A 16074-nucleotide genomic window follows, 5' to 3' on the forward strand; every position below is an offset into this window, starting at 1 on the left:
GCTGTGCAGTGAATAAACATATTGTAAACAGGTTCCAGAACCTGGCTGAATTTTGTAGATGGGAGCTGTCTGTAGTCAGGCTTCATTTTGACAAAATCTAAGATTAAGATATGACAAAGCACCTTTACAAAATTTTATGTAATCAGTTATTCTCCTGTTTGGTCCAAAACTATTTTTTTTTTGGTTGGGGGCAGTGAGATTCTTTTAAGTTTAATTTCTCAGAGCAGTAATAACCACTCTCTCTTCCCTAGTTAGGAAATAATGTCAGTGGAATTAGGCATTAATACACAATAATGGTCTCCCACTGCTTGACAAAAGACAAGGTGCAGGCAAGCTATTTACTGAAAATAAATGTTGCAGCTTGAATGGGCAATTCCTTATCCTGCAACAACTCCCTATTCCAAAGGCTTTATTACTGTACTGTAGCAAATGACTGAAGAGGAGGTAAGGTACTGGTGGAAGGCATTCTACTGCTGCCCTCCCTGGAGGTTCAGCCAGGGTACAGCAGCTTTAAAATCCAATTGGAGCACCATATGAGACCTGCTAATGGAACCTGCTTTTGAGAAATTTCAAGAACACAGAAAACAAAGGGTACTAGTTAAAGAATACAAATCATAGAATCATAGAATATCAGGGTTGGAAGGGACCTCAGGAGGTCATCTAGTCCGACCCCCTGCTCAAGCAGGACCAACTCCCAACTAAATCATCCCAGGTAGGGCTATGTCAAGCCTGACCTTAAAAACCTCTAAGGAAGGAGATTCCACCACCTCCCTAGGTAACCCATTCCAGTGCTTCACCACCCTCCTAGTGAAAAAGTTTTTCCTAATATCCAACCTAAACCTCCCCCCTGCAACTTGAGACCATTACTCCTTGTTCTGTCATCAGGTACCACTGAGAACAGTCTAGATCCATCCTCTTTGGAAGCAAGGCTGCCCCCATCCCTTGCATCCAAGTGAATTCATTCACCTCTCCATGCAGCTCTAGCACCTACTCATTGCCTCAATCCTTCCCAAGGACTGATACATCCCTTGAAGCCCCCTTGCATTAGGTCCTTCCTCTTTCCAGACCCAGGCCCAGAGATTCCTATCTCTGGATCCTAGAGGGAGAAGCAGTCAATAAGGAAACCAATAGTTCAGCTGAAAACATAGCACAAAATATCCAAAAATAACAAAAAGAACGGGGGGAAGCACACACAAAAAAATAAAATGAGACAAAATACTGAATAAAGCAATAAAAATAATAAACTCCACAACCACCCAAAGGTGAGTGCTCATCATAACACCCCAAGGCTTCTCTGCCCAAAGTCACTCTGGCAGTAAATCTGATCATATATGTTGATGCTACAGTATAGCACCCAGGGGTGCCGGAACAATTTTTATAGTGGGGGTACTGAGAGCCATTGAACCAGACGGTAGACCCTGTATATAATGGAAACCACTTCAACCCATATCGTAGGTGCAGCAGGTTCTAGCACCTATGATAGCACCTGCAAGTGAGACAGTGTAGCAGGTGTAGCCTCTGCTCCTCATGATTCATGTGTGGATCTTTGTGCAGAACATAAACATCTGAAGTGGGAAAATCAAAAGAGGGAACAGGTGTAAACAGGTCTGTTAAATACCATTGACTTGATGCATTTGCTCCAGTGGAGATCCAGAGAGATGTGACTGGAACTGTGGAATAGGCACTACAATCCACAGGCCCGGCAGGCCTTGCAGGAGATTGTGTGTGGATGCGGTGAGCACAGATAGCCTCCAGTCTCAAGATTGTCCCTCCAGTTCTGGATAAAAAACCTCAGTTCCAACTCTTCTTTTAAAAGTCTTTTTCCTTTTTTATTTTTCCGTCAGTCCATGGTGACTCATGGTTAATCAGAGTGGGGGAATTACCTCCTGACTTGAGAGATGGGGGAATGTTCTTTTCAATTTTGAAATGTCTCAATATCTTTCCATTAATTTTAATAGTCCAGCCTTATCTTTTCCAGGACTGGACACTGGATAGTTACTTGAAGCTGGTTTCATGTAAACAACTGGCTTGGGAGGTACCCAACCCCGCCTGCCTGCTCACTGCTCTGCTGCGAGGTGGAGCTGAAGTTTATGAACACAGTGTTCTATATACACAAATACGTAAATTCATACTAATTGTCTGTATGCATATCTCACAATGATCATCAAGTTCAGAACACAACAAGCTTTTATAAAAGACCTGACAATTTTCTGTTCTCCCCCGGGGGTGTCTGGATCAGGTTTCAACCGGAACACCCAGTCGAAAAGGGACCCTCCCCAGCCCAGTGAAAACGAATGAGTAAGTGAGGGTGTGGAAGAGCAAGCAATGGGGATAGGGAGGAGTGGAATGAGTGGGGTGGGGCCTCAGAGAAGGGGCGGGGCAAGGGTGTTCGGTTTTGTTCAGTTAGAAAGTTGGCAACCCTATACCACATATGGATCCTACTTTGAGCAGGGATCTGTGCCAAATGCTGACATTAATGTAACCTATTTCTGTTCTTCGTTTGAGACAGGAAGTTGATACAGGGCCTGAGATGATGTGGTGGGCATTTTGGCAAGGGCATTTTGGCATGAGAAAGTGGCAACTAAGGAGAGCACAAACAGGCTGTTTGTGGAGTTGGAAGACTGGAAACAGGTGCAAGTTCTGATGGTGCAATTTTCTAGTGCAACAAGGCTTTTGAGTCTGTGAGATAGTGAACAATAGCACCGAGAGTAATGTGACCAGCCCACATTTATCTGATAGGACTTTTAACTTTAAAGCCTAGTTACAGTCATTTGAGAGTCATCCAGATTATTAGGTTTTCACTTCTGACCAGCATTCCACAAACATAATGCGCATATCTAGTGTCTGTACATACCTGTCACATTCTGACATGCAATTCACTTAAAAGGATGGTCTATAGGAATAAAGCTGTACATTTTGAATAAACAAAGTGTTAGAATTTGGTGACTTATATCAATATTTGAGGTGCTTGTTACTGTCCTTAAAAGTAAGGGTCAGGGCCGGCTCCAGGCACCAGCTTATCAAGCAGGTGCTTGGGGCGGCCACTCCAAAGTGGGGCGGCACTTTCAGCTTTTCGGTGGCAATTTGGTGGAGGGTCCCTCACTCCTGCTCAGAGCGAAGGACCTCCCGCTGAATTGCCGCAGATCATGATCGTGGCTTTTTTTTTTTTTTTTTTTGGCTGCTTGGGGCGGCAAACCCCCTGGAGCCGGCCCTGGTAAGGGTAAAACTGTTGTATATAGTGCCATCACATGAGCTAAAAAATACTGGACTCTCATGCTGTGTGGCATGTTGCATAGTGTAGCTTTCTATATAGCATGACACAGCAGCAGGGAAGACAGATATTAACCTTAATAAACTAATGTATTTCCATATTTGTGAGGAACATTTTTCCTTTTAGTATAAAGTGGCTACAGTATTTGGTCTGATAATGTATTCTGTGTACACTCTTCTTATTTATGTCTTTCAAGCAAACAGAATATGTAGTTATTAACAAGATGTTCCTGTTAAGATCATCAGCAGTGCAATAATTAACAACACTGACATGAAAATTGTCATCATTAGATTACTAGGCTTCAGAGTTTAAGTTCCATTGAGATGAATAGGGCAATTCACACTTTTTTCAGGCCTGGGTTCAGCAAAGCACTTTAGCACTTGCATAGCTCTAGGCATGTAATTAGGTCTCTATCAGTATACAGCCAAGCACTTAAGAGTGCATTTAACTTTAAGCGTATGAGCATTCCCATTAAAAGTACATGTATAAGTGCTTTGCTGAATCTCTTGTCTACTGAGGAAAGTTTTATCAGCTATACCAATATCATTATATAGGTATAGTTATATTCCATGGGATAGATTCAGAACCTGCCCATACCCTGTCCCCTCCTTCAGTACAGGCAGTGCAAACTGCAGCCCTCTTTTCCAACAAGGGCAGCTGTATCTGAGGGAAGATGAACCCCCAGCAGGTGGGAGTGAGGGAGAGAGTTGTTTGCACTCCCTGCGTCCTCTGTCGGTTCCACTATGGGGTGTTAGCTTTAATTTATAGTTAGGGCTCCATAAGAGCCAATGGTGGAAGCTAAAGGGAAGATCAGCTGTTTCAAGGTCTCTCTCACTCTTGTAAAACACTGACTCCAGCCAGCTCCTGGTCCCCCACAGAGCAGCAGGAATTTGGTGCGTTTTTGCAACTCTGTGACTCATCCATTCCCCATGCCCTAGGCAGGCGGCAGCCCTGGGATATGCCAAGAGAGGCTGGCATATCTGGGGCTGAATAGCGCTATGTGCCAGATGCAAGCATGGGGAAGAAGATGAGGTGAATGTGGGTTTTGAGGGGCTGTGGAGGACAGACTTTCACCTTTCCTCTGCCTGTAAAACAAGCAAAAGTGAGGGAATGTAAAACAACATTATATATATATATATATACTTTGAAATGAAACTAAAATCAGCATTTGAAGTCAAGTGCTGTTTGTATTGAAATCCATGAGATTCAGATTCTTTGTATCCCAGTTCACCATATTTCCTAGACATCGCAGCCTCTATGCAGGGAGGCCAGAATAATCCAGAAACATAGACTAGCACTTATTAAACTCTGATTAAGAAATGAGTCCCTAACATGGTTTTATCTCCAGCATAGTACAGGCCATAGTTTTCCTCTACTGTCTTTTATTCCAAGGCCTAATCCTCTAGACCCTTACTCGTGGGAGTAGTCCCATTACAGTCAGTGAGGAAGGTTTTCAGGGTCGTGCCCCTGTTTCATTCTTGCCTCCATCATAGTGGAAGAAATGAGGAGAATGGATAAATTATGTTTTATGACTTCATAGACTGTATTTGTTTTCTTGTCTAACTGACTATTGTATGGACATTATTTAACAATATTTGACAAGTTAAGGTGTTATTTGCCAAAGCTTAAGTGTATTAGGACAGCACAAAGGGGAAAGACTTGGTCATTGGTGTAAAGCAATTTGTCTTGATTACCCAAATTGAACTTTATGCTAACACTGTTGGCCTGAAAATAGAGCTAATCCAGGGTTTAACACACCCTGTGATAAGCATGTTTCTCCACTAAGGTACAAACACAAAGCTGAGTTTTCCGAATGCAAACATTTTTAAAGGGAAAAATATGAAAAAGGAAAAGCACTCACAATATATTTTATATTTGTGGACATAGCAACTTTTCTGGCTTGCTAGGACATTTCCATTTGGGAGTCAGAAAAACTGCAGTGCCTATAAAATAGCCAGTGTATAATATAATGGATTATTCAGTTCAATGGGTAGTAAAAAAAATAAAACAGACAAAAAAATCCCCTATTTTTATTTTCTTAGGAATTGATGGAGTCTCCTTCGTGAGGTGACACAGTTCAGTTTGCTTTCATTGATTCAATGAAAGCAAAAAAAAATGTGGGTAAAGATTAAAAACTCCTCTTTGTTTCTTCTGTATCACTGTGAAGATGGATAATTGTTGTGCATTTTAAAGAAGAAAAAGAGAGGAACGGAGCAAGGAAAAACCATTATCCTGTGTATAAATATTTAGTCATTTCATGAATGTAAATTAAAACAAAGTAAAATCCTCTGTGCTCAGTCCTGTAAGCACTCCCTACACAGCTCCTACTGGGCCGCATCCTCTAGCTATCTACTTATGCGGCTCCTATTACTGTAGTATCTGAGCACCTCACAATATTTAAGATACAATACTCCATGAGGCAGGGAAGTGCTATTATCCCATTTGACAGAGGACTGGGGCCACACAGGAATTGAATGCAGGTCTCCATGTCCCAGGCCAGCACTCCAGTCACTGGACCATCCTTCCTTTCAGGAATTGGCACACAGTGCAATTCAGGGAAGAGGATGTAGGTCTCTGATTTTCATGGCATTGTACACTGAGCCAGTCCAGAGGAGCAACTTAGGATAGCCTTAGAGCTACTCTAACTTGTGCATGCTGTTAAGGCAGCCAAGGATCACCAGTGCCCAGGGACACTCCAGCCACACACCTTTTTCCTCCGCTACACAGCCTATGCTGAGGCTGCAGAAAGAAGAAGGTGCATATTGCCAGCTAGGCTACAGGTGGATCCTCAGTCTAACAGGCCATTGAAACTGGGTTGTGAAGTGTCTGACATTTGCATTTGCAAAGGTGTATTTTTTAACCTGAATTAATTGGCAATAAATTCAATTGAGTTCAAATCAGAACAAAAACTCTAGCCATCCCCTTGGACAACAGCCTGCCAAAAGAAAAGCGTCAAATGAACTCAAAAGCGGTGCGGGTGCTGCTATTTTTGGACTTGGGAGGTCCAGGTTTAAGTTCTTACTTCACCCTAGATTTCCTGTGTGTCTTAGGTCAGGCCATTTAGGCTGTGTCTATGATGCCAAAAAAGTGTGTGTGTGTGTGCGGGACAGAGGGGAATTTACAGCATGATTACTAACATGCATTATTATCCCACTGTAAAAACACACCACTGTGGCAGTGAAGACATAGCCTTAGTCTTGCTGTGCTTCACTTCCTCATCTATAAAATCTTCCTGGCAAGGGTGTTGCAAGGATGAATACATTAAGGATTGTGAGGTGCTCAAATATTATGGTAATAATGAGGACCATATAAGTACCTCCAGGCTTGTCTACATGGGGAAATTGACTGCAACAGAACTGCGGAATTCTGGAATAATTACACCGCTTTGGAAGTGCACTAATTATTCTGGAATCACATGGACAGCTGCTTCTGAATAGCATATTCTGCAATAGCTATTCCATTCCATTGCCCTGTGTAGACAAACCTGATAGATAGTCTCCGATTGCTTTATTTACATAGGCCAAATAGGGGTGTTTTTGATCAATGTAGCTTGAGTGAGTTAATTTAACTCAATTAAAAATTTGCCTTAATGCCCATGTAGACACCGTTTATCACTTTAAAGATGGTTTGATCTGGTCATGTTGTGTCTGTAGGAGCATTAGGAGGACTTTTCAAATGAGTTAACTTAATTGAATTATCAAGTGAAAAAAAAAAACATGTTTTATTTTACTTGTATAGACATTGCCAAAGTGAAATTCTGTTGAACCCAAGTTTCTTCTGACTATATCTAATCCTCATAGAGATATACACAGAAAAGGAAACAATATTTTTAGTTACCTAGCTATATGCATATGCTACCATTCCTACATATGTTAAGCACTAAATAGGTGGAAAGATTAGACAGTTTGCAACCCAGAGTATTCTGAGTTCCATAGAACCTGATTTTCTAATGAGGTGCAAAAATAACCTGGGATCAGATTGTCAACAGTGTAACTATTAAGCAATTTATTATCAACTCAGAAGGTCTGAGGGAGCTTCCAGTTGCAACTGGACATTTTTCATGGCCATCAAACCTTCTATGACAATCCAGACCATGCTAAACATTCATAAAACACACTTGCTATCGTATTAGTATTCACTGAGATTTCTAGTAAGCCTCCTCCTTTCTTTCATTCCTCTCCTGAGTTGAGAATCATTCCTTATTCATATCAACACTGTGCTGAACACATTCCCCTAAGTGAAATATTCATCCCTCGAACACTTCATGAACCCCCTAATCTGTACTGGGAAAGTGATGCTTCACATACAATAGAACAATTTGTAAGGCACTGTAGCAGGCATCCTGCATAATTGCTGGACTTCAGTAGTGATCACATATGTCACTATTGAAGATGGAGCATATTACTATTGCCATTTATGGGCTTGATTGACAAATGATTTGTATAGCACTTACATGGCAATTTCACAGAGGTCAAATTCGATTCCACCTCCATTCCTCTCTCAGTACACAGAAGGCACTGAAATCAAGTGTAAACTGCTATATTTGTATAGTCAGAAAGTCCCAGTACGCTGGGTAAAATTCCTCATTCCTCGGTCCTGCCTCTCCCGTGAAGTGTGAATATTCTAGAAGTGAGAATGGGATCAGCCAAAAGGAGAGATTCTACCAATTAAAAACACTGATGGATTTATTCAGGAAAAAGGTAGAACCTAACATCTGGAGAGGCCTTGGTAGTGCATTGTACAGTAGAGGAAAAACGGTACAGGTCACTGTAGGCACTGTCAAAAGATACACACTGTGCAGTAAACAAGACTGTTGTTATACTCCACTTTACACATAACTGAAGGCAAGGCAATGCCACAGGTGCATGCTACTCTAACACAGCACTGAAGAAAGTGAGAGTAGTTACACAGTAGGGACCACAGAAAAAGCAAGCATTTTCTGAGAACATTCAACTCCATGCAAGTGTAGATATTGGGCCAATTTCAATATACATAATAATATCTACCTTTTCATCCATAGAAGGAAAATATCATTATCCCCATTTTTCAGACAATGAAACTGAGGCATGGAGAGTTGAAGTGACTTGCCCGAAGTCACCAGCCAAGCCAAGCCTAGAACCCAGATGTTCTAAGTCCTAGGATAGTGTGCTATTTACTAGGCCACACTGCCTCCCTGAATCAGATGTAATTCCATCAAACTCCAGATTTACATCTCTCTTACTGAAGTTACCCATTAGGTACAAAGGGAGGGTAAATTAAAAATGACAGAGGCCACTTTCAGGTACACTATAGGCAGGTCTCCACTTATGGTGGCATGTAAAGTACAGAAACTGCACACCCAACTGGCATGGGTATAAATGGTAGTGTAGGCAGTCAGTGAGGCACTACTTCAGCAAGTAGAATGCAGACATGCTAGAATGTTAGGATATGTACCCTACACAGGGGTGTGTACCCTACACAGCTCACTACATGCCCAAGCCATGCCTCTCATGTCTAAGCATGTTTGCTTCCTCATGGGAATTACATTCTGCATGTGAGCTGCCTATCTCTCACTTCTGCACGTAGCTACATGTACCTATCACCATAACATCATAGAATCTAGGCACCAAGGAGTTCTGAATGGTTTTATATCTTATTCCTAGGGACCTGCCAAATTCAGGGCCATGAAAAACATGTCATGGACTGTGAAATCTGGTCTCCCACCATGAAATCTGGTCTTTTGTGTGCTTTTACTCTATACTATACAGATCTCACAGGGGAGGCCAGTGTTTCTCAAATTGGAGGGTCCTGTCCCAAAAGGGAGTTGCAGGGGGGGTCACAAAGTTATTTTAGGGGGGTTGCAATATTGCCACCCTTACTTTTGTGCTGCCTTGAGTGCTGGGCACCCGGCCAACAGCTGCCAATCTCCGGCCATCCAGCTCTGAAGGCAATACAGAAGTAAGGGTGACAATACCATACCATGCCACCCTTACTTCTGCACTGCTGTCTTCAGAGCTGGGCGGACGGATAGTGGTGGTTGTTGACTGAAGACCCAGCTCTACATACAGCAGCACAGAAGTAGAGGTGGCAATACCATACAATGGCAACCTTACTTCTGTGCTGCTGCTGGCAGCAGCTCTGCCTTCAGAGCTGGGTTGCCGGCCAGCAGCCACTGCTCTCCAGCTGCCCAGCTCTGAAGGCAGTGCCGCCACCAGCAGCAGCACAGAAATAATGGTAGCCGTACCACAACACCCCCTACAATAACCTTGTGACCCCCCCCCCACAACTCCTTTTTGGGTCAGGACCCCTACAATTATAACACTGTGAAATTTCAGATTTAAAGAGCTGAAATCATGAAATTTATTATTTTTTAAATCCTATGACTGTGAAATTTACCAAAATGGACCGTGAATTTGGTAGGGCCATACTTATTCCTGCAGTTTATGCTCCATGAAACTTCCCTGAACTTCTGACTTGATTTTGCAGAGTTGTCACTGTGATGCCTCCAACTCCACAGAATGGGAACCATGATAACAGGTGGAAAGGAAACAGTTGTTGGATGGAAGAGTGCAAGGGTTTTGCAGCTGGTATATCAGCATGCCTTTGCTCCTCTATAAACATTATGCACACCAGTACATCTCTTTCCATCTGTTGATGTGAACTTCCAATCCTTGTTGTGCACATGCTTAGAGACATGCTTTTCAGAGGCAGAGGTTCTTGTGTACTGTGAGCTTTATTTTTTGCATGTTTTTGTGAGCAGTCTCACCGTGCATGTTTTCTTACATGATCGTAATTCAGCCCAGAATATGCAAAATAAAATTATCTCTCTCTGCTCCCTCCCCCCACCTATGTTTCTTCTTTTCTATATTCACCCTGGGTATTAACTTTTATCACAGGATTATGCAGTAACTAGAGCTGTAGCTGCCCTGAATGCAAATTTTTTTATGTAATTAATCAGGTGCTTGAACGCCTGAATAAAAATATTCAGAAATAGCCCATCAAATAAGCAGAACCCTATCTTTCAGTGTGGTATTGGGCTTTAGTTTTAGAACCTTGGAAATCTTCCACCAATCAACTTTAAAGCCCTCCGTAGTACTTGTAATACAGTGTAAATATAGTGGCAGGTAACGTTTCAAAGAAAAGTTTGTACTGGGAATCATTTGATGGAAAACATTTCTTAAACGGGAGAAGAATAGCTTACTGGTTGAAGAATGCCAGATTTGAAAGAGCTACTAGACTCACTGGAACCTCAGATTCAAACTCATTAGGCCTTTAATCCTTCCAGCGTAGATAAATTGAGCAATTTACTGTGTGAGCCTCTTTAAGATCAGGTCTTAAAAAACAAGGTACTGTCTGCTCAATGTGGACATTAAAGATCCCATGACACCTTCCATCATAAGGGTTTGTTCTGCAACCACTGGAAATTTTTACTCTCCTCCCTCACTTGTGCAGCATGTTCACTGGCTGATCACTGCTTCCCACCCCAGAGTCAGGTGATGCATTTCAGTGGCTCAGTATGTATAGTGGGGGATCCCTGGAACGGATAGGTACGTAAATGTAAAATACTATTGGGTCTGACTCCCCATTTATACTGTTGTAATCAGAAGCAACATCACTGAAGTCAGTAGAATTATACCCTTATAAAGTGGTGCAAGAGGAGAATCAACCCCATCACTTACAAAGGAAAATGCCTTTCTGGTGACCTAGCTACTGAAGAAAGACTCATTTAGCAGTAGCAAATCGAGGATGCATTCTTTGATATGGCACATGCCCGTTAAGAGATGGATGTAGAAGGAAAATTTACATGGGGCCTACTTTTCCTCTACTAGGCCTGTTTTACACCACTGTAACTCTTTTGCTTTAAGGGAGCTACTCCTGTCTTACACCAGTTTAAGTGAGAGGAGAATCAAGCCTATAGTGTACAAGTATAGTCAAAATACAGGGGGCAGACTGCCCATCACAGCAGCTGGGTTGGGAGGCACCAGCAAACCAGCTACAGCACCATACATCCCCAGCTAGGAAGCTGCAGGCTATGCTGTCTGAGCAGGGCCAAAGGAGCAGAGCTGGGCTAAGAATCTGGCTGAAGGATGTAAAGCCCAACATGCACATTTTAAGTGGAAAATGTAAGTCCAGGCAGAGGGAAGCATTTCCTTCAATTTGAAGAATCATTGTACCCAACTCCTCAAATTTGCCCATGATTTTATAAACAGCTGGAAATGAGCCTGGCATTGCCATGTGAGTGAGTTCTTTTGAATGGAAAGGAAGCAGCAGTCTTTAACACTGACAATAATGAAAGACGTTCTTACAGTTTGTTTTGTTCCTTCTGTTTAATAGATGGAGTCCTGTAGTAAAGGAGACCTGCTGGCTAAACCTGATCCAAGAACCTTCTGGAATAGTGCTGACTCAGGTAGGGATGGAACTCAAAGTACACGTAAACACACACGGATGTATTCTGCAGAAAGAGGGCTTTCCCTTTTGATATCGTTCTATTCAAGGTTTATGTACTTTGTACTAAAGCCAAGCAAAAATCAATTATTTTTAATATAGAAATGAAGTGTAACAGACATCCTCTCACATACATACTGTTTGCTGCTAAAAACAATATTCCAGAAAATAGGATTCAGCATATTATGTGATTGGATACATAAGGATTCCTGTGGAATAATGCCATAACATAATGAGGCAAGCTAATGATAGGGGGAGGGATAGCTCAGTCATTTGAGCATTGGCCTGCTAAACCCAGGGGTGTGAGTTCAATCTTTGATGGGGTCATTTAGGGATCTGGGGAAAAATCTGTCTGGGGACTAGGCCTGCTTTAAGCAGCAAGTTAGACTACAGAACCTCCTGAGGTCCCTTCAACTCTGATAATCTATGATGCTAAAACAAAATTCCTCCAGAAAAACTGTTTTGCAAACTCTGGGCCAAATTCTACCATTGATCCACTGTGTAAATGCAGTTCCCATTAACTTCTATAAAGAGTCACACAGACACATCCAAAGTCAAAATTAGGCACTATCTGGCCCCAGTTGAGCAAAGTATCTGAGTACTGTGTTAAAAGTTTAAGTACATAACTAGCCCCACTGGCTTCAAAAAGAGAAAGAAAGTAAAGGTGGGATAAACTGAATAAAGTGAGATAGCTAGGTGTTTGGTGTGTTCTCAATGGTAATCATTATTAGACCAAACTCACAATCTCTTCACTGTCCACCCTTCTGTTTTGTTTTGTTGTCCTCTCTACCTGTTGTCTCGGCATATGCATAGGCCTTGTCCACAGGAGAAAGCTGTTGTGATGATTACACTACTGATAGATAGTAGATTTTGCTGACAGTTGGCTAGGTAGCAACTATGTTAAAACTTTTTTTTGAATGTGTAAATGTTCTCTAGCCACCAATGGTTCCATTTAATAAGGCCTTAAAAATAACTCACCGCTTCAGTTAGCTAAAGTGTATTAAAATTCTTTTCAAATCAATTAAAGTATAGCGAAAGTCTAGCCCTATATCCAATCAGCTCACTCCTGTGAAAATGCCAGAGTTAGAACTAAGAAAACTGAAAAACAAGTTAAACAGTATCTTTTTTCATGTCGCTTCCTGGGGTAGAGCAACAATTATCAGGGAGTCTCGTTTAACACCTGAATGGAGATTCCCAGTCCCTTCAGACAGGACTGATGTAACTCTCTGCTTCAATTCTAGTTACATATTAGCTTTTGATTACTCTTTAGGATTTGGAACCATGGGTTTGAAAACTAGAGCTTGAACTCTTGCTTTCTGCTGTGGTTCCACGCCCAGTGTAGACAGGATCTATGGCACTACAGAAACCACTGTCTTTAAGGATTCCAGCTGTGGAGGGAGCAGCTCAACTATTTTAAGGCAACTTGGTCTTATCTGGGAAATCATCTCTGCTTTGTCTGATGGGAATTTCTATTCACCTGTTAAACAAGATTGTCTGTTAAGGGCTGTACCTAAGCAACCTGAAAAGAGATGCTGTTTTAACCTGCTCCTTGGGTTATCTTGTTGCAGCCCTCCAGTGGCACTTTTATAGACATACGTTAATTGGCAAAGGGGCTGGACAATTGCTACTCTTCAGTATATATGAAAATGGGGGAGTTGTAATGAACATTAACTAATTGTAGTGGTAAATGCTCTCTCCATTCTTTTTAAGTGGAGACTGTGAGCTCTCCTCTGTGAAAATGATAGGGAGTTCTCCCATCCAAGGTCTTGCACCACCGCTATATAGAAACACTTCTGCAGGCCAGCCACCAGTATTTCTACCGTTGTATCCTCTGGAACTGCTCAAGGTGAGATGATAAAAACAGTGGTGCCCAGACTGCACTAGAATGTATGCCTATTGCTACCTTTGGGCACGTCTACACTACAAACTTTTGCTGATGAAAGTTTGATCAGCATGAAGCTGCTGCAGTTAGTATATCATTTGTGCACTTGCATACTTCGGCACTGCGCATACTCACCAGGAGTGCTCGTTTCAATGCACAGTGTAGTGCACCATTGCTAGGTATTCCAGTGTGCAACTTGCCACCATCCAGCACTCTGACTTTTGGGAAGTTACGGCAATGCAGGGCGTTGCAGAAATGAGTCACACAGGGGTGACTGGGAGTAAGGAGTCATGCAACCTTCTCCATACTCACTTCTCTATTGAGTGATAAAAACACTTCAAAAAATGCCGTGCAAATTAAAAGCAAACACATTAAAACCTTAATACATGTGTGGAAGAGAGCTTAAAGAAATGGAATGAACACAATGATTCACGTCAGTGTTAGCACACTGACCTGTGAGAACCACAGTTGATGTATGTGTGTGTAGGGAGGTGCTGTAATGGAATTCTCCATGGACTGCAAAGGGAGATGAGCTCAGGATTGTTGAATCTGTACGTTTGCTGCCAGAGGAGCTCCATTATGTCCCTTCCCCTCCTTTTTCTGCTGGGATTCTTGGTCCTTTCTCCTGTCTGCTGCTCTTTCTTTCTCTATACAGCCTGCACTATTCATGCTTCAGGCCCTCTGTTCATGGTCTGATGCAGCACTGCCTTGCAGGATCTCACTGAACATGTCATTCTGAGCTTCTTTTTCATCCTTATCTGGCTCAGGCATTCTGTGGGTGTGGAAGGGGAACTCCTCAAGGCCACAACAGCAGCAGCTGCAGATAAAACACAGAAGTTACATTGTCAGTACAGTAACAACGAAAAGCGAAAGTTAAGATCAAGAACTCCTTTCCCTTATTCCCCTAAAGTTTTAAACAAGACACTGACTTCTCCCTCCGAGTGCTTGTATACAGCACCACTGTCAGTACAGCCCTGGTGAGTATGGCCCACCAGAGGTGAGGGAAAGGAAGGAGGAAGGAATTGCTCAGTTACATAGAACTATGGGTATAGGCCAATGGCATTGAATACTGCCACCATTTTCCACAGGTGGTGGTGATTTTAGCTGAAAGCTCACTCCTGAGGGTAACAAAGGCACAGAGAACACAGCTGCTGGTGCTGGCGTCCCGCAGCCACCCAAGCCCACATGCTGCTAGCCTATCTACTGCAATGGGGCCTGCAGCAGTTATCACCAACTGGCATGGGAAAACATCCTCCCGTGGAGGAAGAAATAAGGCTGCCGTTCCTAGAAACCTTTAGCAGAGCATTGCAGAGTACTTCCATGAAAGTCTCATCAAGATAATTCAGGAAGATTCCAGGGACAGCCCTATGTACATAAACAAACTGCTCCATATACCTTCCTCCCCCACTACCTAACTACAGGGGAATGAAAAGCAGTAATGGTGCCCCCAACTATATCATCGTAATGGGAATTAAATATGAACACTTACCTGACGATCCTTCCCCTCAATCAGTTTTGTGGTGCTCGACTGCTGGGATTGACTGGACTGTGTTGGAGTCTCAAACAGGTCCTGACTAGTGTCATAGCTAGGCCTCCCAGTCACATGTTCCCCATCCTTGTCCTATTCCTCCTTCACCTCCTCCTCCTCATCCTTGCTGTTCACACCAAGGGCCAGTGATGCAGGCTCTTCAGAGGTATCCACGGAGGTTTGTGTGGGGTGTTGGTGGGGCGTCTCCACCAAGCCTGGCATGCAGCTCTTTGTAAAAGCAGCAGGGCTGCAGCTCAGCACCAGATTGACTGTTGGACACCCTGGCCTTCTGATATGCCTGCTGCAGTTCCTTTGCTTTCACACAGCACTGCTGCTGGTCCCTGTCATAACCCTTCTCCTGCATCCCCTGTGCAATCTGTTCATAGATGGCCATATTTCTATGGCTGGTCCATAGTTGTGCCTATACAACTTCTTTTCCCCACAGGCCCAGGAGATCCAAAAACTCTTGTCTACTCCAGGACGGAACACACCTGGAGCATGTAGCCAGCATGGTCAGCTGGGCAGTTGCACACAACAATGGAGAGCTGCTACGGGTGCTTGCCACAATGGACAGTCTGGAAACAGCATATCAGAAATTCACAGGGTTTTAAAGAAAGGGTGCGGCTTCCAGTCTCTGTGAGTCTCAGGCAATGGAGTTCACAACTGAGACCAGAACGGTCAGTGTTGGGCATTGTGGGACAGCTGCTGGAGGACTGTTAGGGTTAACATAGGCAATGCAGTGTCTACATTTGCACCGTGTCAACCTCAGTACACCGACCATGGCTCAACAACGCTTGGGCAGAAGGTGTTACTATGTTGGCGTAATGGAGATTTTATACTGGTGGGAGACAAATTTAAGTGTGGACATATGCACAACTAGGTTGGTGCAAGGCCCCTTACGTCAGCCTCACTTTGTACTGTAGACCAGGCTATGGACATTTATGAAAGATACAGTCCCTGCCCCCAAGA

This window comes from Mauremys reevesii, linkage group 3 (assembly GCF_016161935.1).
Source record: "Mauremys reevesii isolate NIE-2019 linkage group 3, ASM1616193v1, whole genome shotgun sequence".
In the NCBI taxonomy this organism is placed as follows: Eukaryota; Metazoa; Chordata; order Testudines; family Geoemydidae; genus Mauremys; species Mauremys reevesii.